The sequence below is a fragment of the Hyperolius riggenbachi genome, chromosome 2 (assembly GCF_040937935.1).
Source record: "Hyperolius riggenbachi isolate aHypRig1 chromosome 2, aHypRig1.pri, whole genome shotgun sequence".
Taxonomy (NCBI): domain Eukaryota; kingdom Metazoa; phylum Chordata; class Amphibia; order Anura; family Hyperoliidae; genus Hyperolius; species Hyperolius riggenbachi.
Genome location: NC_090647.1, coordinates 272641989 through 272665274, shown reverse-complemented (window position 1 = coordinate 272665274; position 23286 = coordinate 272641989). Strand labels below are relative to the sequence as shown.

General features: G+C 47.7%; 1 protein-coding gene across 1 annotated transcript in view; it reads right to left on the bottom strand.

The window, feature by feature from the left end:
- Positions 1 to 23286, bottom strand: part of LOC137546350 (ras GTPase-activating protein 4-like) — a 200002-nt gene that overhangs the window by 155682 nt on the left and 21034 nt on the right. The gene's annotated exons all lie outside the window — the stretch shown is intronic.

The window sequence follows — 23286 nt, the reverse complement described above, 5'->3', positions numbered from 1 at the left end:
GGACCAATAGAGAGCTAATACTGTAGTTGAGGGAGGGCCCTCCGGGGCCCCTCTGGCCCAAGGGCCCCGATGCGGTCGCTACCTCTGCAACCCCTATTGCTACGCCCCTGTACCGGTATATAAATAAATAAAAAACACACCATATATTCTCTTCAAATTACCCAAAATACACAGTTCTTTCCAAAGATTTCCAGAGAGTAATACATTTTTCTCAGGAGGATTAGCCATCTTTCTAAGGACTGTTAACAGATTCCAAAGCTGAGATTTATGACCTCAAATGATTTAGTGCTTTCATTGAAGAGAAATGATTACAAATGTACAGGGATAATTTTATCATTATTCTGGCCATATTTCTAGGAAGAGCACAATGTATTATTCTGCCTACTGCTATTTAACACAAGTTCTAGAGACAACTGCCAAGCTACTGCCAGCTTTATTTCTGAAAACTGACACCACACAAATGGTCTGCTTTTGCTTTTTAAATATGTGCAAATTTAATAGCAACCTTTTCCTCCAACATTACATTTAAAATGTTAAATGTTATTTTTAAGATGATAAGCTAAAATACCTGTGAGACATTTGCTGAGCATTCTTTGCACATATTGCCTGATACTTTTCATATTTCTTCACATAATCACTATAAGCATACCTTGCAAGTGCAACTTAGTGTATTCTACAGAGAGAAGCAGTGAATGTACAGAAATCTCAAGACTGCCTTTGCTATATTTAGCCTCCTCCACACAACACCAGGGAATATTGCAGGTAAGAAATCACGTAAACATATAAAAGCATGAGGTGGTTTTGTAATTAGTTCTTCATGGGAAGTACCCACACTATAGTGGATTTGGAGCAGAACTGAAAGGTAAATATCTACTTGAAATACCCACTTTCTGTATGTAATTCCCAATGCTTAAAGGCCACTTGCTGGGTTCTTCTGATCGCTTGTTCCCACAAGTGGTATCTGGTACAGTGACCCTGTAGAGACTGAAGCGGCAATCTCTTTTTTAGGCACCACCATTCAAATGAATGCATCTGTGACCAAAATCTGCGAGATTGCAGCATGTTTCCATCTAGAGTTACGGGGCCAAATGCCAGGTGCTGTCAATGCCGAGAGTACAATGATAGAAAATGACATAGAGGGACCTCCCTGTCTTGGGATTACAGAGAGGGTGGGTATGGCTTATTTCTGCACTGTCGCTCTCATTCCTTGGCCTAAGAAGTATGTTTTCATGTTACTATCTGAAATAAAATACCACTTTACATACTGTATGTTGTAGCAGTCAGTGATAGGTAAACCATAGTGGCCTGCATGCAGATATAGGCAGACTGTAGCAGCAGGCAGGGATAGGTAGATTATAGTGGCAAGCAGGTAGTGATAGGCAGATTGTACTAGCAGGCAGGTAGTGTTAAGTATTGATAGGTAGTGTCACACTTACCTTCTGGGTTCCATGTGTGTACATGCATGCACAGGACCTCCTGCAGCTGTATCTCTCTGGCCAGGCGTGTAAGGAATTTCGGTGTTACGCAATGCGCTTGCAGGCGTGTGCACATGCAGATTGCGGCACACATAAATGCGCATGCATGGCGTTTCCTGCGCCAAATTCAAGCACCACTGCTATTAAAGGCCACCTCTCCCCACTGGCAGTGCTGTCCGTTCTGACAGCTTGGGCTAAGCCAGTGAGGTGTAACCCGTGCCTGTTGCTCCTGAACCTATCCTTTAGTTATGCAATTTTGACCCTTGGCTCCATGACACCGACTACACTGATTGCTGCCTGCCCTGACATTTGGCTTCTGTGACTTTGACTATGCTGTCACCTGTCCCGATCCTTGGCTCCGTGACCTCGACTATGCTAATCTCTGCCTGCCCTGACTTTTGGCTCTGTGTCCTTGACAACGCTAATCCTTCCACAAACCACCCGCTCCATCTTGAATGATGCCGCATCTCCACATGTTTTTCCAAAGATGATTACGTGCAGGCTGATTGTGAATCAAATATATTGCATGGTAAATATAAATAATTTGTTAATCTCTCTTCTACTTTTTAACTTCTCACTTTGCAATGTATTTATTTCTTTTTACCTTTTTCACTTACGTTCCTCTTTAATGTGGTTTGTGTAGGAAAGGCTAAGGAAATGAGCAAAGAAGTGAAACACAAGAGTGTTTGGTGCATAATAGCGGCTTTACATGCAACAGTCATAAATTGTCAGCTACTTTATAACAGCCCTCATGGGTCTTGATTTACTCAAGTTGTCCCAAGCTGGAGAACTGGAGAGCTTTGAAGAACAAAATGAGACGGGTCAAACTTGGACCTGGTCTGGATTTATTAAAAGCTACCTGATATATGGTGGCAAAGTTTTCCACCACTCTTCTGGGTAATAGCAGACCACACAAGGGTTGCTAAACGTTTAGTGAATTAGCGTCTGGGCTATTGGCAGTGGCATGCATAAATTCACAGAGAAGATTATATTAACCACTAGAGGACTGCAGTGCTAAACCCCCCTAAAGACCAGGCCATTTTCTCCCTAATTCACCACTGCAGCTTTAAGGCATAGCTGCAGGGTCGCACAACTCAGCACACAAGTGATTTCCCCCCCCCCTTTTCTCCCCACCAACAGAGCCTCCAAACCCCTCCCACCCCCCAGCCGGCCAATCCTGGTGATTGGCTGTCATAGGCTTCTGCCTATGAGAGCCAATTGCTCTCAAGTGCCCCAGGGGGACAGCCATGTCACACGGCCGTCCCCAGTACAGCGCTGCTGCTGATCGCAGCGCTATACATGTAAATAGACGGCGTTTATGCCGTCTAACAGTTTCCTGGGCGCCCCCCTGAGCAGGAGATGTGCGTGCAGCGTGCGCGCAATCTCCTGCAAACTGCAGCCCCAGGACTGGACACCAATTGGCGTTAGGCAGTCCTGGGGCTGCGGCCGCGGCCGCGGCCATGCCCGTTGGCGTAGGGCGGTCTTGTAGTAGTTAAATAAAGCTAGCACATCCTTTTTCAGAAACTCTCACTGTTGCCCTATGTGACCCAATATGTACTAGATTTTAATAGTTAATTCTCTTTTTAACCATTAGTTATGAACATACTATGGATATTATAAATTTGGGTACACTAAATTTCTTTACTAAATCACTTCAGTACCAACATAAAAAAACTCTTAAAGTGTACGAGAGACCTGGAAAAGTAAAGATTTTATACTTACCCCCATAAACACGTCTGAGTCCCACGCCGTCCTCCCGTGGTCTGCTGTTCAGCCCCGGTAACTGGCTTAGTCGCATCAGTCCGGTTCTACTACGCATGCGCGGGGGGTCCGCGTATGCACCGAAGACCCAGACTGGACCCGACTGAGCCTGTTACCAGGGCTGATCGCGGCTGAATGGCAGACCGCGGGAGGATGGAGCAGGACCCATATGTGTTTATGGGGGTAAGTATATAATCTTTACTTTTCCAGGTCTCTGGTACACTTAATGGACCAGAACAGTTTTGATGTTTCAGCTATATCCCTATTCAATCAGCAATAACTGATGACTATTAAATGATTTATATATCTTTTTGTGTGGGACAAACTAGTCTTTCTTTGGGAAGTATTTTCTACCACTGATAATTTGAATTTTTATGCTTCTTAAAGGGAACCCAAGCTGAGAGGGATATGGAGACTGCCATATGTATTTCCTTTTAAATGATGCCAGTCAGAGCCGGACCTTCAACCAGGCAGACTAATCAACTGCTTATGGGCCCCAGGAGGTCAAAAGGGCCTCATAAAGATGTCTTGCCTCTGTTCATGTAGTCCTTTAGTAACTCTTTCAGTCTTTAAAAACAAGATCTCTGCAGCAATTCTCTACTACAGAGATAAGAAGATATACAAGCAGGCACACACAGGGTTACCCCCGTCCCCTTAAATCAGAGCTGTCAGACAAGGGCTAGGTGCTGGAATGTGATCTCTTCATACAGGAGCCGCTGTATGAAGAGATCACAGCTAGAAAAATTGGATGTGGCAAAAACATCTGTAGTTAAACTTTTTTTCATAGTAGCATCAGCATTTGTTCAAAAGTCTATGGCTTCTGTGCGTAATGTTTACATTTAGTTCCAGTCTTTGCTGAACTTATTAGCCTAATTTTATCTCCCACATAAGAGGCACATAAAGATTTATTGTCTGACTCTGTTCTGTTTATTGTCTCTGTTCGACTCTTTGTCTTTAGATCTCTGCAGCAATGCTCTAAAGGTAGCCATACACTGGTCGATTTTCCATCAGATTCAACCAACAGATAGATCCCTCTCTGATCGAATCTGATCAGAGAGGGATCGTATGGCTACCTTTACTGCAAACAGATTGTGAACCGATTTCAGCCTGAAACCGTTCACAATCTGTTGTGGTGGTGGTGCTGCCGCCGCTCCCCCCGCCCGCATACATTACCTGCTCCGCCGGCGCGACTCCAGTCCCCAGGTCTCCGCTGTCTTCTCCGCTCTGGTCTCCAGGTCCAGCATGCTTTACTTCTTCCTGCCCGGCAGGAAGTTTAAACAGTAGAGCGCCCTCTACTGTTTAAACTTCCTGCCGGGCAGGAGGAACTGAAGCATGCCGGAGACCAGCGCGGACACGGAGCAGCGGTGACCGGGGGTAGTCGCGTTGGTGGAGCAGGTAATGTATTGCCGCTCTATTGCGTCGGTCGTCGGGCACTCGAATGCCGCTAGCGACGCGCTCCCTACCCGCGGGCGATCGACGGTAATTTTCCGCACGGAGCGATCGACGGGATCGGACGAAATGGATCGAAATTCGGCGTGTAGCACGAACGATTGGCAGCAGATTCGATCCCAGTGATCGAATCTGCTGTCGAAACGGTGGCAAATCGGGCCAGTGTATGGCCAGCTTAAGAGTTCAGCTTGTGATGTGCACAGTTGGTTCCTGCCATTGCTGAACTTGACCTTAATTTTATCACCCTAATTGGCCAAAAAATATCTAAAGCTGGCTATGCTCACATGGATTTTGAACACTGATTGAATCTTCCAGTAATCTATTTCTCATATACTGTATATCCAATCGATTGGTTTTCAATCGATATTGTGCTGTTTATTAATCTCTGTGGTATCAGAATTAAACTTGCTGTTACAGAGGTTGATCACTAACCAATTGAAAGGAATAATGATCAATTGGCTAGACATATTGGGGCATTATTGACCTGTGTATGACTAATGAGAATGAGGGAGCGAAACTGACAAATTTGGTCTTGCAGTAAATAAACTTCAATCTTGCTTTACGAGATCCTCACAACCCGAATGCCCGGTGCACACCATGCAATTTCCCGTCAGATAGGTCAAATGGATTATTTCTGACAGATCCTATCGTGATCCGATTCTGATTTACGTTGTTTTTCTGATCAATTTTGTATAGAAGTGTTTAGAAAATGATCAGAAAAATGATTGGAAATCCATTCGGACTTTTCAGATAATTGTTTTAACTCATCTATTGGGAAATAGCATGGTGTGTACCAGACATTACAGTCACATTTGCCATGTGGCAGGCTTATGGCCCATACTCACGGGCGGCAAAAGTGGCCTGTCGCCAGCACACGTGAGCGTGCGGGCGACAGGCCGGCGACAGCTCCTCGCCAGGTCCCTCCGCATACACACGCGGAAGAGGGACCAGCGGCGCGACGGAAGCTGTCGCCGACGTTCCTCCTCCCCACGCCGGAAGCTATGCGTAGCTCAATGGAGGTTGCTGTCGCTAGTCCGCGTACTGACGCGGACTAGCGACAGCTGCAGCGGAGTTGCGGCGGCGACTGTCGCCAGGCGATTGAACATTTCAATCGCCTGGCGACATCAGCGACGGGCGACAGTTCGGCGTGCGCGCCCGTTCCGGGCGACAGTTCGGTGTGCGCGTGGCCCATACTCACGGGCGACCTGTCGCCGCAACACGCGCGCCCCGCGTGTTGCGGCGACATTTGTCCCTCGTGAGTATGGGCCATAAGGCAACAATAAAGAAGTACAAGGGGACATCACATTTTCGGTGTAAACAATCATGAAGTTGTTGCTCTTAAATCTGCCTCGCTGTACTCACTTTTGCTGCCAGTGGTTTAGACATTAAAGGACAACTGTAGCAAGAGGAATATGGAGGCTGCCATATTTATTATCTTTTAAACAATACCAGTTTCCTGGCAGCCCTGCTGATCTATGTGGCTGCAGTAGTGTTTGAATCGCACCAGAAACAAGCATGCAGCTAATGCCAGGTCTGACAATAATGTCACCTGATCTGCTGCTTGCTTGTTCAGGGAGTGAGGCTAAATATATTCGAGGCAGAGGATTAACAGGATAGCCAGGAAACTGGTATTGCTTAAAAGTAAATAAATATGGTAGCCTCCACATACCAAATAACCTTACACTGTTAGAAAAGCTGTAAACTGACTGCTCTAAAGAGTATCACAGCGTCATATCTTCAGTGCTGTCTGTTCCATGAAAAGATAAAATAGAATATTTACAAAAAAGTGTGCAGTGCACTCACTTTTGTGAGATGCTGTATGCTGGGGAGACATCCTTTCAACAGTGTGTGTGTGTGGGGGGGATAAATTTATTGCTCTGCTTGGGGCCCTGCATGGTCTTAATCCGGCTCTGATGCCAGTTGCCTGGCTGTCCTCCTGATCATGCGTCTCTAATACTTTTAGCCATAGACCCTGAACAAGCATGCAGCAAACCAGGTACTCTGACTCAGCTGACTCAGGTTTTACTGGATTAGCCTATGCTTGTTCCAGGGTTTTGACTCAGGCACTACTGATGCCAGAAGATCAACAAAGCTGACAGGCAACTGGCATTGTTTATAAGGTAATAAATATAGCAGCCTCCCTATCCCTCTCACCTTGGAATCCCTTCAAAGAAAAAAAAACTTAAAAAAATACATTATTTCTCAGGTTTTACCTATTACACTATAGTTTAAAAATAAAGAGTTCACTGTAGATAAAACCTATGCATTTTATTTGGCTATTTCTCCTGTTTATCACAAAACTTAAATTATGTTCCTATCATAATCCATGCTGATGATATTTGTTTTTGAAATATAGGTGGGTTATTGCTACAGTATGTACTTTTCACCTTTAGGCCCCTTTTACACTTGCATTGTAAACCTGCATTGCATTACCCTGTTTTACCACAGGGTAACACAACAGCAATTCAAGGCAATGGGGCCTAGCACACTTTGGGCTTGATTCACAAAGCGGTGCTAACTGTTAGCACGCCTGTGAAAACCCCCTTAGCACGTCTAAACAGGCTTTTCGCGCATAAAACTTTACGCGCGCAAAACTTTATGCACGTAAAACTTTACGCGCGTACTGCACAGAGCGCAGGGCGCTCCGCGCGAAGTGCCCATTAAAGCCTATGGGACTTAGCGCGCGTAAAAATTTGCGCGCGCAAAGTTAGCGCGTGATCTGATTGAGAAATCCGGTGCTAACCTACTTAGCACCCTGGTTAGCACGTCTAAAGACTTTAGACGTGCTAAGTAGGTTAGCACCGCTTTGTGAATCAAGCCCTTAATGTATCCCGTCGTGTTATGCCAAAAGTACCAATCTGCTGCCAAGCCAAACACAGGGGCAACAGCACGATACCGCTGAACTTCTGCAGCGGCGGAAGTAATGTAAGTTAATGGGCGACACAAACCATGATTTTTAAGCACACTAGTAAGATCCCCACGAAAACCCTTTTTTTTATTCATATCTTTCGCCACTAGACAGAGTTTATCCTATTAAAGCGGAATGAACCCCAACATTTCTTCTTTGCTCTAATAGATTATTTACAGCATATTATATACTACCACCATTTTTTTTTACTAGAACAGCCTTCAAAGGGTTAAACACAGGACTTATGCTGGGAATACACCCTTCGTTTCTGCCATGCTTTTCTCCTCTTGATCGTTTTTGCCGCTCGATTCTGCAGTTGATTCTCTTATCTTCCGCTCGTTTTTCTTATCTTTTTCCATTCACTCCTATCAGAAATCGAGCAGCGAAAGAATTAAAAGGGAGATCGGACATGTCAGAAATTATCTATCGAACCATCTAATCACCCAAAAAACCGAACCATGTATTCCCAGCATTAGAAGCTCCCTGCCGGGAAAGCTAGAAGCATCAGAACTGGAGATAATGTTATCTTGTGTACATTCCTCACTTGATACAATTAAGTAAACACTTCTCTGACACTGCAGACTCTCCTGAACACAGTCAGACAATCAGAAAGCATTTATGCTTACATTAGAAGATGAATAAAGCAGTTCTGAATAAAATGCAATGGCAGCTCTCAGAGAAAAAACAGTGTACAGGGTGGGCCATTTATATGGATACACCTCAACCATTTCAGCCGCCCGGACGTGATCATCACGTCCAGTTGGCTGCTCTGCTGCAGTGGCTCTCCCCCGCGTGCAATCGCCGGGCACACCCCCATGCCGTTCCCCGGTAGCCCTGAGATCAGTGAACGGGAACATGGTTCCCATTCACTGATCTAAGTCCCCTGCAGAAAAACCGGCGGTCTCTTATCAAAGGCCGCAGTTTTTCTGAAGAAAAAAGTTCCCCGTCCTACTTGTGCTTCCGGGAAGTGAGATGGGATGGGTCAGGAGCTCAGCTCAGCTCTTTTCCCTGACAACCTCATGTGGGTGAAAAAAGGCTAGGTGGGGAATGGGAGTGGGGGCGAGTTTGGAACCCCCCCCCCTCCCTCCACCAGGGGACATTTATCAAGAGTGTCTGAGCGAAAATATTAGTAGGTTTTTAGAAATCTATGCAGAACTGTCTCAGATATGTTAAGAAATCACTGAATAGTGCAGTTTCCTTCTTAAGTTGTAAAATAGGAGGCGTTAGGAAGGTTTATCGAACAGTGTAGTGTGTGAGGGAAATTGCTGTTGCTGTGGTAACCAATACATATGCTGTATTGATACAGAAAAGAGAAGTTGTATTAGCATAAATATTTTATTTACAGTAGATTATTTTAGGTTAACTGAGAAGATGTAATGTAAATTAGTATATAATATAAATGTATTAGAACTGAAAAAGTGGATCAATGCCCAGCACTGGAAGGGTTAAACACAGATTAGCTTCACAGGACACCTGGCAGCGGGGGAGGAGCACCTCACAAATCATATTTACACTTTTCTAAACAGTAGTGCAGCTGTAGAAATCCACGCTAAACTGCCAGTATTAGGTAGGATTTCAGAAGTTTCTTATTATCAAGCAGAACAGTTCCTCCTGCTGGTTAGAACTGTTTAAGAAAAAAAAACTGTCGGTTTTGCTTTGATAAATCTGGCCCACAGCCTGCTTTTCTTTCTGTTGTAGCTGCACCTGATATTCATACAGGCAGGCACGTTTTTAGAGCCGTACGGCCCGTGCGGTCGCCCTGGGCGCCGAAGGAGTTGTGGGCGCTGCAATGGAGGGGGGAGTCAGCCGAGGGGAGGGCAGCCCGACCTCTCCCTCCCTTCCTCGCCGCGGGCGCCCTCCGTGCTCCCCCCTCCGAGTCTGACTGCAGGGAAGGGAAGCGCTGTCACCGCTGTGTAGGGAGGGGCAACTCACCTCCCTGGATCCAATCCCAGCCGGTCTTCTCTTCTGTCTTCTCTTCATACTAGCCTCTGATACACACGCTGCTTCCGGCTACAGGGAGCAGCGTGTGTATCAGCGGCTAGTATGTAGAGAAGACAGAAGAGGAAACCAGCTGCGATTGGATCCAGGGAGGTGAGTTGCCCCTCCCTACACAGCGGTGACAGCGCTTCCCTTCCCTGCAGTCAGACACGGAGGGGGGAGCACGGAGGGCGCCCGCGGCGAGGAAGGGAGGGAGAGGTCGGGCTGCCCTCCCCACGGCTCCCCCCTCCATACTGGGGGGCACCTACCTAATCTAACCTATACTGGGGGGCACCTACCTAATCTAACCACACTGGAGGGCACCTACCTAATCTAACCACACTGGGGGGGGGGGGGCACCTACCTCATCTAACCTATACTGGGGGGCACCTACCTAATCTAACCACACTGGGGGGCACCTACCTAATCTAACCACACTGGGGGGGCTCCTACCTAATCTAACCACACTGGGGGGCACCTACCTAATCTAACCTATACTGGGGGGCACCTACCTAATCTAACCTATATTGGGGGCACCTACCTACTCTAACCACACTGGGGGGAGGGGGGGGGCACCTACCTAATCTGACCTATACTGGGGGGCACCTACCTAATCTTACCTATACTGGGGGCACCTACCTAATCTAACCACACTGGGGGGCACCTACCTAATCTAACCACACTGGGGGGGGGGGGGGGCACCTACTTAATCTAACCACACTGGGGGCACCTACCTAATCTAACCTATACCTGGGGGCACCTACCTAATCTAACCACACTGGGGGGCACCTACCTCATCTAACCACACTGGGGGGCACCTACCTAATCTAACCTATACTGGAGGGCCCTTACCTATCTAGCCTAGGCTGGGGGCAACTATACCGGCTACCTATATTGGAGGCACCTACCTAACTAACCTATACTGGGGGCACCTACCTATCTAACCTAGGCTGGGGGCAACTATTCTGACTCCCTATATTAGAGGCACCCACCTAGCTAACCTGTACTGGGTGCACCTACCTATCTAACCTATACTGGGGGCAACTATACCGGCTACCTATACTGGGGGGCACCTACCTAATCTAAGCTATACTGCGGGGCACCTACCTAATCTAACCACACTGGGGGACAGTGGCGTAGCTACAAACCTCTGGGCCCCCTCTGGATGTGGGCCCCCCCCCCCCCGGCAACAACAGCCTCCCCTCCCCCGGCAACACCCGACGCACACACATATCCGAATCCCTATAGCCAGCTATAGGTCCCCCCAGTATAGGTAGCCAGGCATAGGTAAGCCAGTATAGTTGCCCCCGGTATAGGTTAGCCAGGTAGGTGCCTCCAGCATAGGTAGCCAGTATAGTTGCCCCCAGTATAGGTTAGATAGGCAGGCACCGCCGGTATAAGTTAGATAAGTTAGATAGATAGGTGCCCCCAGTACAGGTTAGCTAGGTGGGTGCCTCTAATATAGGTAGCCAGAATAGTTGCCCCCAGCATAGGTTAGATAGGTAGGTGCCCCCAGTATAGGTTAGTTAGGTAGGTGCCTCCAATATAGGTAGCCAGTATAGTTGCCACCTGTATAGGCTAGCTAGGTGCCCCGAATACAGGTTAGATAAGTAAGTGCCCCCAGTATAGGTTAGATAGGTAGGTGCCCCCCAGTATAGGTTAGATTAGGTAGATGCCCCCCCCCCCCAGTATAAGGTTAGATGAGGTAGGTGCCCCCCAGTATAAGGTTAGATGAGGTAGGTGCCCCCCAGTATAGGTTAGATTAGGTAGCTGCCCCCCCAGTATAGGTAGGTGCCCCCCAGTATAGGTTAGATTAGGTAGGTGCCCCCCAGTATAGGTAAGATTAGGTAGGTGCTCCCCAGTATAGGTTAGATTAGGTAGCTGCCCCCCAGGATAGATTAGATTAGGTAGCTGCCCCCCAGTATAAGGTTAGATTAGGTAGGTGCCCCCCAGTATAGGTTAGATTAGGTAGGTGCCCGGCAGGATAGGTTAGATTAGGTAGGTACCTCCCAGGATAGGTTAGATTAGGTAGCTGCCCCCCAGGATAGATTAGGTAGCTGCCCCCAGGATAGATTAGGTAGCTGCCCCCCAGGATAGATTAGGTAGCTGCCCCCAGGATAGGTTAAAGTAGGTAGCTGCCCCCCAGGATAGGTTAGAGTAGGTAGCTGCTCCCCAGGATAGGTTAGAGTAGGTAGCTGCCCCCCAGGATAGGTAGCTGCCCCCCAGGAAAGGTTAGGTAGCTGCCCCCCAGGATAGATTAGGTAGCTGCCCCCCAGGATAGATTAGGTAGCTGCCCCCCAGGATAGGTTAGATTAGGTAGCTGCCCCCCAGGATAGGTTAGATTAGGTAGCTGCCCCCCCAGGATAGGTAGGTAGCTGCCCCCCCCCCAGGATAGGTTAGGTAGGTAGCTGCCCCCCCCCCGGATAGATTAGGTAGCTGCCCCCCCAGGATAGGTTAGGTAGGTAGCTGCCCCCCAGGATAGGTTAGGTAGCTGCCCCCCAGGATAGATTAGGTAGCTGCCCCCCAGGATAGATTAGGTAGCTGTCCCCCAGGATAGATTAGGTAGCTGCCCCCCAGGATAGGTTAAAGTAGGTAGCTGCCCCCCAGGATAGGTTAGATTAGGTAGCTGCCCCCCAGGATAGTTAGGTAGCTGCCCCCCCCCCCCCAGGATAGGTTAGGTAGGTAGCTGCCCCCCCAGGATAGATTAGGTAGCTGCCCCCCCAGGATAGGTTAGGTAGGTAGCTGCCCCCCAGGATAGGTTAGGTAGGTAGCTGCCCCCCGCAGGATAGGTTAGGTAGGTAGCTGCCCCCCAGGATAGGTTAGGTAGCTGCCCCCCAGGATAGATTAGGTAGCTGCCCCCCAGGATAGATTAGGTAGCTGCCACCCCAGGATAGATTAGGTAGCTGCCCCCCAGGATAGGTTAGGTAGCTGCCTCCCAGGATAGATTAGGTAGCTGCCCCCCAGGGTAAATTAGGTAGCTGCCCCCCCAGGATAGATTAGGTAGCTGCCCCCCCAGGATATGTTAGGTAGGTAGCTGCCCCCGACCCAGGATAGGTTAGGTAGGGGCAAATAGATTAGGTAGCTGCCCCCCCAGGATAGGTTAGGTAGGTAGCTGCCCCCCAGCATAGGTAGGTAGCTGCCCCCCAGGATAGGATAGGGTAGGTAGGTCGGTAGGTAGGTGCTCCCCATAATGGAGGGGGGAGCCGCAGCCACGGGGAGGGCAGCCCGACCGCTCCCTCCCTTCCTCTCCCCGGGCCCCCCCCCCCCCCCTCAGATGCAGAGTGAGCGGCGCACGGAAGCGCTGTAGGCAGAACTCACCTCCGTCCCTGGTTCCAATCGCCACTGATCTCCTCCCGCTCTGTATAGATGCTGATACACACACTGCCGGAAGCAGTTTGTGTATCAGCTTCTATGCAGAGAGGAGATCAGCGGCGATTGGAACGCAGGGAGGTGAGTTCTGCCTACAGCGCTTCCAGGCACGCTCACTCTGCATCTGAGGGGGGGGGCCCCGGGGAGAGGAAGGGAGGGAGAGGTCGGGGCGGGCTGCCCTCCCCGCGGCTGCGGCTCCCCCTCCCGGGCGGGCTGCCCTCCCCGCGGCTGCGGCTCCCCCCTCCAAATAGCGCGCACGGGCCGCTCGGCCCTCCAAACGGTCATGGGCCCCCCGGGCCTGGTCGCCATGGTGACCGTTGCGACCGCGGGCCCTACGCCACTGCTGGGGGGCACCTACCTAATCTAACCACACTGGGGGGGCACCTACCTAATCTAACCTATACTGGAGGGCTCCTACCTATCTAACCTGTATTGGGGGCACCTACCTACCTAGCCTATACTGGTGGCAACTATACTGGCTACCTATATTGGAGGCACCTACCTAACTAACCTATACTGGGGGCACCTACCTATCTAACCTAGGCTGGGGGCAACTATTCTGACTCCCTATATTAGAGGCACCCACCTAGCTAACCTGTACTGGGGGCACCTACCTATCTAACTTATACTGGGGGCAACTATACCGGCTACCTATACTGGAGGCACCTACCTGGCTAACCTATACTGGGGGCAACTATACTGGGGCACCTATGCCTGGCTACCTATACTGGGGGGACCTATTGCTGGCTACCTGTACTGAGTGCAACTAGACCTAGCTAACCTATACTGCGGGCATGTATACCTGGCTCCGCGGGGGCGCAATTTTAACACCCTCGCCCTGGGTGCATTTTAGCCTAGAAACTGCCCTGCATACAGGAAGCAGACTCAGCAGGCTAGATAATAAATTATAATTGATAAAAAATGCTAACAATGTTCATGTGTGATGCTGCACATAACTTTGTGCATTGAAGACCATGATGTGTTTCCCACAATACGCATTATGTTTAAAAAAAAAGCCTGTACTACAAGTGTTCAACTGAGAAAAAGCCACTTCTATCTCTTTAGTCCTAACAGACGTAGTAACACAGGAAAGTTGCAGATTGTTGTGTAAAATATGATTTTAGGTTGAAAACTTCTACAATTATCAGTGTAATAGAATATAGTGCCAGTGTATTTTACATACCAAGTACTGAGAGCTACCAGATATGTGCTTTTCCATCCTGTGCTTATGTGACATATGATATGAGACTTGCCCTTTTCCACTTCTCCTGACTGTTCCACGTCTGTTCCCTTTGTGATGGTGACCAGGTCAGCCTGGCATATGGCTGATACAATACAACCTGATATAAAGTTCCGTATAAAACAGAGCAGCAATCAAATAGGCTTGATTTGACACAATTGTTTTGATATCATAAAAAAAATGACAATTACATTTCTGCATAACGAGTGTGGTTACAATATTAGACGTTAACATAATAATGGTGTATGTTTGTAATATTGAGTGGATCTATAAATCTATTACAAGGGAAACATCAGAAAGTTTTATATTGAGAATACCCATCATTGCACAGACAGATCCAATTGATACAGATATAAAGTAGGCCTGATTTAGATTTAAAGTACACCTTGAACCAGAAAAAGAAAAGTTTTCAAATAAGACAATGTACTGAATAAATATATATGCTCATTGTCTTATCAGTGAAGAGCTAATCACTACTTATGGCCACTTTCTGTGTTCACTGGGATGAACGAGGATGGATTTTTGCAAGATGAATACAAAGCAGTGATTACCAGGGACACCTTCTAAAAAGGATATGAGGCAACAGGTGTTAATAAAAGTATGTACATTTTTGTGTGTAAAGCATCTGGGACGCAGACTGCATCCTCCTTTCACCGCCTGATTTCCAATCCTCCCCTCCCCCGGGCTGCCAGCCTTCACCCGGAAGCAGTTCAGTGTTCAGTGCAATGGCTGATGCGCCTGCCCAGTTCAGCAGGCTGCACGTGTATGTGACATCGCGGCCACCAGAACGCTGTGTGTGCATGCTCACATCACTGACAGCATCAGTGGCGGCGCTACACTGGGGCTTGCCCAGGCTTCAGCCCCAGCTGGCAACTTGCTAGCCCCTCTTAAAGCCCCCCCCCCCCCGCTGGCCGTGGCCACCGCAAGTCTGTTAGCCAGCCGCGCTAATAAGGGATGCGGGAGCCTGCTTTATTCCTCCCTCCCTCCCTCCTCCCTTCCTCTGAATGCCCCCACCTGCTGTGAATGTCCCCCCCCCCCCCCGTAGGCAGTGTGTGCGGACGGAGCAGAGCGGAGCGGTAGGTCCTCTTACAGCAATCCATGCTCACCGGCAACTAGTCTCCTGCTTCCTGTGACGTCATGGTAAACAGGAAGCAAGAGACTAGTTGCCGGTGAGCATGGATTGTGGTAAGAGGACCTACCGCACCGCTCTGCTCCGCACACACTGCCTACGGGGGGGGGGGGGGGGACATTCACAGCAGGTGGGGGCATTCATAGGAAGGGAGGAGGGAGGGAGGAATAAAGCGGGCTCCCGAATCCCTTATTAGCGCGGCTGGCGCCTCGATCATTTTCTTCCTGTCTTCTCTCCCCAGGGCAATCTCCTCACACACAGGGGCACCTTCCTCCCCACCCACGGGCATTCTCCCCCCTCCACCGACGACCCCCCTACCCACTGGCACCCTCTTCCCCACCCACTGGCACCCTCCTCCTACCCACTGAGACTATCCTCCTACCCACTGGCACCTTTCTCCCCCACCCAGTGTCACCCTCCTTTCCACCCACAGGTACCCTCCTCCCCACCCACTGGCACCCTCCTTCTACCCACTGACACCCTCCTCCTACCCACTGGCACCCTCCTCCCCACCCAGTGGCACCCTCCTCCCCACCCACAGGTACCCTCCTCCCCACCCACTGGCACCCTCCTCCCCACCCACGGGCATTCTCCCCCCTCCACTGACGACCCCCCTACCCACTGGCACCCTCTTCCCCACCCACTGGCACCCTCCTCCTACCCACTGAGACTATCCTCCTACCCACTGGCACCTTTCTCCTCCACCTAGTGTCACCCTCCTTTCCACCCACAGGTACCCTCCTCCCCACCCACTGGCACCCTCCTTCTACCCACTGACACCCTCCTCCTACCCACTGGCACCCTCCTCCCCACCCAGTGGCACCCTCCTCCCCACCCACAGGTACCCTCCTCCCCACCCAGTGTACCCCCAGCCCACCACCACCAGCCAGGCCTGAGCTGACCTGGGGCCCCCAGCCCACCACCACCAGCCAGGCCTGAGCCCTTCCACCCAGCCCACCACCACCAGCCAGGCCTGAGCTGCCAGTGGCACCCTCCTCCCCACCCACAGGTACCCTCCTCCCCACCCAGTGTACCCCCAGCCCACCACCACCAGCCAGGCCTGAGCTGACCTGGGGCCCCCAGCCCACCACCACCAGCCAGGCCTGAGCCCTTCCACCCAGCCCACCACCACCAGCCAGGCCTGAGCTGCCCTGGGGCCCCCAGCCCACCACCACCAGCCAGGCCTGAGCTGCCCTGGGGCCCCCAGCCCACCACCACCAGCCAGGCCTGAGCTGCCCTGGGGCCCCCAGCCCACCACCACTAGCCAGGCCTGAGCTTCCCTGGGACCCCAGCCCACCAGCCACGCAGGCATGAGGCCTCCAGCCCACCACCAGTCAGGCTTGAAGTGCCCTGGGGCCCCCAGCCCACCACCACCACCAGCCTGACTACATATACTGGGGACAGCTATACGCCTGGCTACATATACTGGGGACATCTATACACCTGGCTACCTATGCTGGGGACACTGTCTGTCTGTCATTATGTGCATTTACTGGTGAAAAGTTGTCCCTTGTGTGCATTTACTGCAGAAACGCAGTCTGTCATTATGTGAATTAACTGGTGAAAAGCTGTCTCTTATGTGCATTTACTGGGGAAATGCTGTCTGTCATTATGTGCATTAACTGGTGAAAAGCTGTCCCTTATGTGCATTTACTGCGGAAACGCAGTCTGTCATTATGTGAATTAACTGGTGAAAAGCTGTCTCTTATGTGCATTTACTGGGGAAATGCTGTCTGTCATTATGTGCATGAACTGGTGAAAAGTTGTCCCTTATGTGCATTTACTGCGGAAACGCAGTCTGTCATTATGTGCATTAACTGGTGAAAAGCTGTCCCTTATGTGCATTTACTGCAGAAACGCAGTCCGTCATTATGTGAATTAACTGGTGAAAAGCTGTCTCTTATGTGCATTTAATGGGGAAACTGTCTGTCATTACATGCATTAACTGGTGAAAAGCTGTCTCTTATGTGCATTTAATGGGGAAACTGTCTGTCATTACATGCATTAACTGGTGAAAAGCAGGCTCTTATGTGCATTTAATGGGGAAACTGTCTGTCATTACATGCATTAACTGGTGAAAAGCAGGCTCTTATGTGCATTTAATGGGGAAACTGTCTGTCATTACGTGCATTAACTGGTGAAAAGCAGGCTCTTATTTGCATTTACTGCGGAAACGCAGTCTGTCATTACGTGCATTAACTGGTGAAAAGCTGTCCCTTTATGTGCATTTACTGCAGAAACGCAGTCTGTCATTATGTGCATTAACTGGTGAAAAGCTGTCTCTTATGTGCATTTAATGAGGAAACGCTGTCTGTCATTACGTGCATTAACTGCTGAAAAGCTGATTCTTATGTGCATTTACTGGTGAAAGGCTACCTGTCATTATGTGCGTTTACTTAATTTTTTTTTCATGTAACTACGTTAGCTGGTACAACTACATTACAGTTAGCCCCGCCGACATGACATCATGACCACGCCCAAATTTTCGCCGCGGCGCGCTTAGCGCGCCGCAAATTCCCCCCCCCCCAAGCCCAGGCTGCCAGCCCTCGTGCCCCCTTTGAGCCCCCCCAAAAATCTGAAGCTGGAGCCGCCACTGGACAGCATTTTATGTGAGGCTGCACCTGATGTGAGCACATATACATGGCGTTCTGGCGCCCACCGGGGGAGTGTGTGACCACGGCAGCCGGGACATCCCAAGTGTGCAGGCGCATGCGCAGCCTGCTGAACTGCGCAGGCGTGGAGGCCATTGCACTGAACTGCGTCCGGGTGAAGGCTGGTGACCCAGGGAAGGGTTGGAGCTCAGTTTCACCATTTTCTGAGTAAATGTAGGCAAAAAAATGGGGGGAAAGGAGGACGCAGTTTGCGCACCAAATGCTTTACACTCAAAAGTAGGTACATACTTTTATTAACACTTGTCACTTAGGATATCCTTTAAGAAATTCATGGATCTGTTTCCAGACTTTCACACATTACAGAATGAGAGAAAACTGTACCTAATACTGGGAGAAGAGGAAGCCACTGAAGGTTGGGGGTGGGATAGAGATACAATCGGTAAGCAGTCTTTGGACATTTTTAGGTTTACAGTTCATTCATGCTCCTCTCAGTCTGTGGCTTGCTTTGACATAGTGTGCAGCATGAATAAACTGTAAACCTAAAAATGTCCACAGACTGCTTACCGATTGTATCTCTATCTTACCCCCAACCTTCAGGACACACCCCCTTTCATGTTCCCTATTTCTCCTTGCTTTGGGAATGCCTGTATGTATCTTGGTCATGCCAATAAAGCTATATTTTATTTGATTACAAACAAGTGTTTCTGTTAACAGGCTGAGGCGACACAAAACACAAGAGATTATTATAACTGCAGTTTTTGCAGACTGATGAAACCACAAGCAAAATGGCAGCTTCAAATCAGGCAAAGAAGAGACAGCAGAAATCAGCTAATAGCTGTAAAAAATATTACTATTACTTCAAGATGCGGATAATACCACTTTTATTTTAAGTGCACCTGAAGTAAAGGTGGATTTGAAGCAGGGGTGTAACTGCAAGGTCAAGGTGGATCCCAGCTTATCCTGCTCCTAGCCTTCTATCTGTGGTAGACAGAAGTGTCAGTACTTTAACTGCACAAAAATTGTTTTGTCATTTTTTTTTTATTTTTTTTTTTTAGAAATCACAGGTTCCCTTTAACCACCAGATGAAATCCACCAAAGATATGTGAATGTCAAACCCTGGGAATGAAAATATCATCTAATACATTATTTCTTCTTGTGTAACAAGTTCAAAGCAAAGAATCTTGGCCTTTTCTTGTAACATTGCTTTCTCAAAAGCTAATACCACAATGAGACTGCTACAGGAAGCCACACATTCATTCAGTGATTAGTTTAGCATTATCAAGCAGCCTCACGTCTGTGCAGTACCTTTTAGCTGAAACTGTCACACGATAGTTGCATCTAGTTCCCATTGCAATAAGTGAAAGACCTGATTGCAGTGCTGTTACTTCCTTTCATGTGACTATATTCTATATGAGCATCCTCATGTACCTTCTACAGGAACATACCTTTACAACCTACTGAATGTTACTTTCTGTGTTAGTTCGGTCTTTGGTTTGTCCTTGGTTCTCTGGTCTCCTCTTTATTGCTTACTCTAACCAGTTTACCAACTTAAACGGAACCTGAAGGAAGAGAAATACAGAGGCTGCCATCTTCAATCCCTTTTATGCAATACCAGTTGCCTGGCTGTAATGCTGAGCTTTAGGACTGTATTGCTTTTGAGTCAAACACCTACAACAAGCATGCAGTCAGTGGTGTCTAAGCATCTGATCTGGGCCAGTAACTTGAAGTATTAGAGTCAGAGCATCAGTACCGAAGTAAATCAACTGGCATTGTTTATTAGAAATTGAATATGACAACCTTTTTATTTCACTCGCTTTAGGTTCCCTCTAAGACTACCCATCTACTTCATAACACTTGGCTTGTTTTTGACTTCACTTGTGGTGTATTATTTAGTACTCTACTTTGGTTCTTTGTCCACTTGTCAACTGACATAAGTTTGGTGCAGCTAGGTCCTGGACCCTTTGAAACCAGCTAGTAAAGTGTATCATCGATCTTTGAGCATTGTTGTGGTGGAGACCAGATGTCTGCTTAGGCTATGTGCCTTCTAGTTAACCTATGCTTGCTCCTGGAAACATAGAGGATTTATACAACCATGACAGGAGAACTTTTAAACAAAACACTTGGAATAACACAATGCACAATAAAATAAAATGCTTTGTAATTATGTTATAGTGCAGATTTGAAGCTCTTATTTAACAGAATGTAAAAAAAGAAACATAGACATGTGGAAGCAATTAAAGATCTCTGAGATTGATTCACTAAAGTTCCGTAAGGATGTAGCGTCCTGAGCATTAATTAGATGAGGTACCACACCTTACTGGATTATTGATTAACTTAAGTTAAATGAGCTTTATCTCACATGCATGCAGTTATCTGATGATGCATTACAACAGAACAGGAACTGTCTAAGGTACTGAATATGCTGTGCAGCTAGCATAGCGTGATCGAGGTAGAGAAAAAGATTTATTTATTTTTAAATATATTTGTATTTGGTCTCTGGCCCAAGCACTGCCAGCTTCCATTCCCAAGCACTGGGACGGATTACAAACAGTAAGAGAAGTACAAATGGGGGAGTCTCCCCTGCTCTGGTTACCAGCTGCCCTATGGTTTTCAGCCCTGTTCACTACCGATGGGCAGAGGAGCTCTTCAGACATACTCCATACCTGGGAGAGATGCAGTAAGTAATGCACCTGATATATTTCATCTCTTAGATAACAAAGAAATAAGTTCAGTAACCCACAACAATTTTAGTAAAATTTTAAGTATACCTCCCTATTCTACTCTTGATTGAAAACTTTTTATGGGATTGAAAACTTTTTATGGGATCCACAGGCTTTTCCTCTCTTTTCTGACATCTTGACTACAGTCTTCAGAAAGATGGGAAGTCCACGGCCTACGCACATGTAATTCAAATTACGTGCCCCCCCACAAGTTGCTATGACTCAGAGGGAGAATAGTGTTTAATGCCGCAGGAAATTTTGGCCACAGCCGGGTGACCTGTCATTCAGCTCACCCTGCGCCCAACTTACCAATGGTGACTCCATATGTATGCCTCATAAAAGTTTATTGTAAGACTATGTGTGTGTGTGTTTAATTCAATAAAACATGCTCAACCTTTGCTGTACTACTTACACTTATGAACAATAAGTTAGAGGTCTGGTAGAAGACCCCTGACTTTATAGGCAGGCAGAAGTGGGTGTCTGGTCTGGTCATTCCAGTATTGTAGAGATCAGATATCACATAAACTCACAAACTAATTGCTGGATCCTGCTCTGGGATGATTTAAGAGCTGCTATGCCCATCATTAGTAAGCATAGGGATATGTAAGGTGGAATTTCAACCACCCCCTTACAAGGCACCTTCAACTAACAGGCAGAGGGCAACTGGTAACCAAAGCAAGATAACCTTCATATGCATGGGGTCCCTTCATAGTTTTTATTAGTCCCTACACCTGGGGGCGGAAAGTGTTTGCATCAAGGCAGGGAAAATCCAGGTTCTCAGGTCAATAGAAGCGCACCCGAGGAGGACACATAGCCACAGGGTAAGAAGGGAATTTTTTATTGTGTTTTGCAAAAATATGAGTACCTACAAAGCACTGTAAAGTGTGGATTCCTTTAAAAACTACACAATGCAGTTTTAACCACTTAAGCTCTCAGTCGTTTTCACTTTATGCATCCGAGCAATGTTCACCTCCCATTCATTCGCCTATACCTTTATCACTACTTATCACAATGAACTGATCTATATCTTGTTTTTTCCGCCACCAATTAGGCTTTCTTTGGAGGGTACATTTTGCTAAGAGCTACCTTACTGTAAATGCATTTTGACAGTAAGAATAAGAAAAAAACGGAAACAATTCATTATTTCTCAGTTTTCGGCCATTATAGTTTTAAAATAATACATGCCTCCATAATTAAAACCCACGTATTGTAATTGCCCATTTGTCACGGTTATTTCACCGTTTAAATTATGTCCCTATCACAATGTATGGCGACAATATTTTATTTGGAAATAAAAGAGCATTTTTCCCGTTTTGCATCCATCACTATTTACAAGCTTATAAAAAAAATATATAGAAATATTTCATCTGTACATAGATATTTAAATAGTTTAAACCCTTAGGTAAATATTAAATATTTATGTGTTTTGTTTTTTTTTTAAATTGTAATGTTTTTTTTTTTTTATTAAACATTTTATGTGGGTATTTTTGGGAGGGGGGGGGGGGGGTGGTTTATTTTATTTTATTTGTTTTATTTAGGGAAAAATTTGTGTAGTGTAATTTTTTTTTACTTTTAGATGTAGTTTTACTCTTTGGCCACAAGATGGCAACCTCGAGTTTGTTTACATGACGTCACTCTAAGCGTACAATGTACGCTTAGAGGGACATAGTCTCAGAAAAAGCGTAGCTTCCGAGAGAAGCTGTTGCTTTTTCAGCGGGGGAGAGGAAGCAGTGATCGGGCACCATAGCCCGATACATTGATTCTGTGGCTACCGAATCCGCGGCCGGGAGTGCGCGTGCACGCGCGCGATCGGCCGCGGGAGCGCGTTTGTCCTCCTTGACGTTTTTATACGTCAAGGAGGACAAAGTGGTTAAAAAGAAAAAAAGAACATTGAGGTGCTAATGCACAATATCAGGTCACCTTGCTGGACAGGGATGTAGAATACAAGAATACAAACTGCCTGCTAACCTTCTTTCTACAAATACAGAACATTCAACTTCCACCATAGGTTATCATATCACATCATCAAGCCCGGATTTACATCACTGGAGCCTATAGGCACAAATGTCTGGGCACCCTAGACTTCCCCCTCCATGAACCTACAAACGCCAGCCTAACTGCACCACAAGTGTGCTGGCTGTCCCAGCTGTCACTTCTCCCTTACTTCCCTTGCCTGTCATAGGTAGCTACAGGAAGATTCCCCTTAGCATTAGGTAGCCAGAGGTACCCTCAGTATTAAGTATCTAGTGGTGTCCCCCACTGAAGGGAGATCTTGTCAGTGGAATGCCAGGAGCCGGGTGAGTAACTACTCATACCTCTGCTCAGGATTCTGCATAGGGATCGAGGAAGATAGGCACTGAGGAGGGGAGTGAGCCCCCTTTCCATTATCGGGCACCTGTAGGCACGTGCCTACAGTGCCTTATGGTATATCTGGCCCTGCACATCATGATTTGAACATCTGACAGTTCCTTCAGACACTGAAGAGTTCATTTCTGCCTCTAAGCTGAGTGAAAGTACCCAAACAGCAAGGTCAAGCAGTGTATCAGCACTGCCAGCATTTACAGCTCGTAAATGCAGAATCTCACAGTGTTTGCCAAACTTTTCCTAAGTTTACATACACTTTAAGAGGTTGGCATGATTAACAAC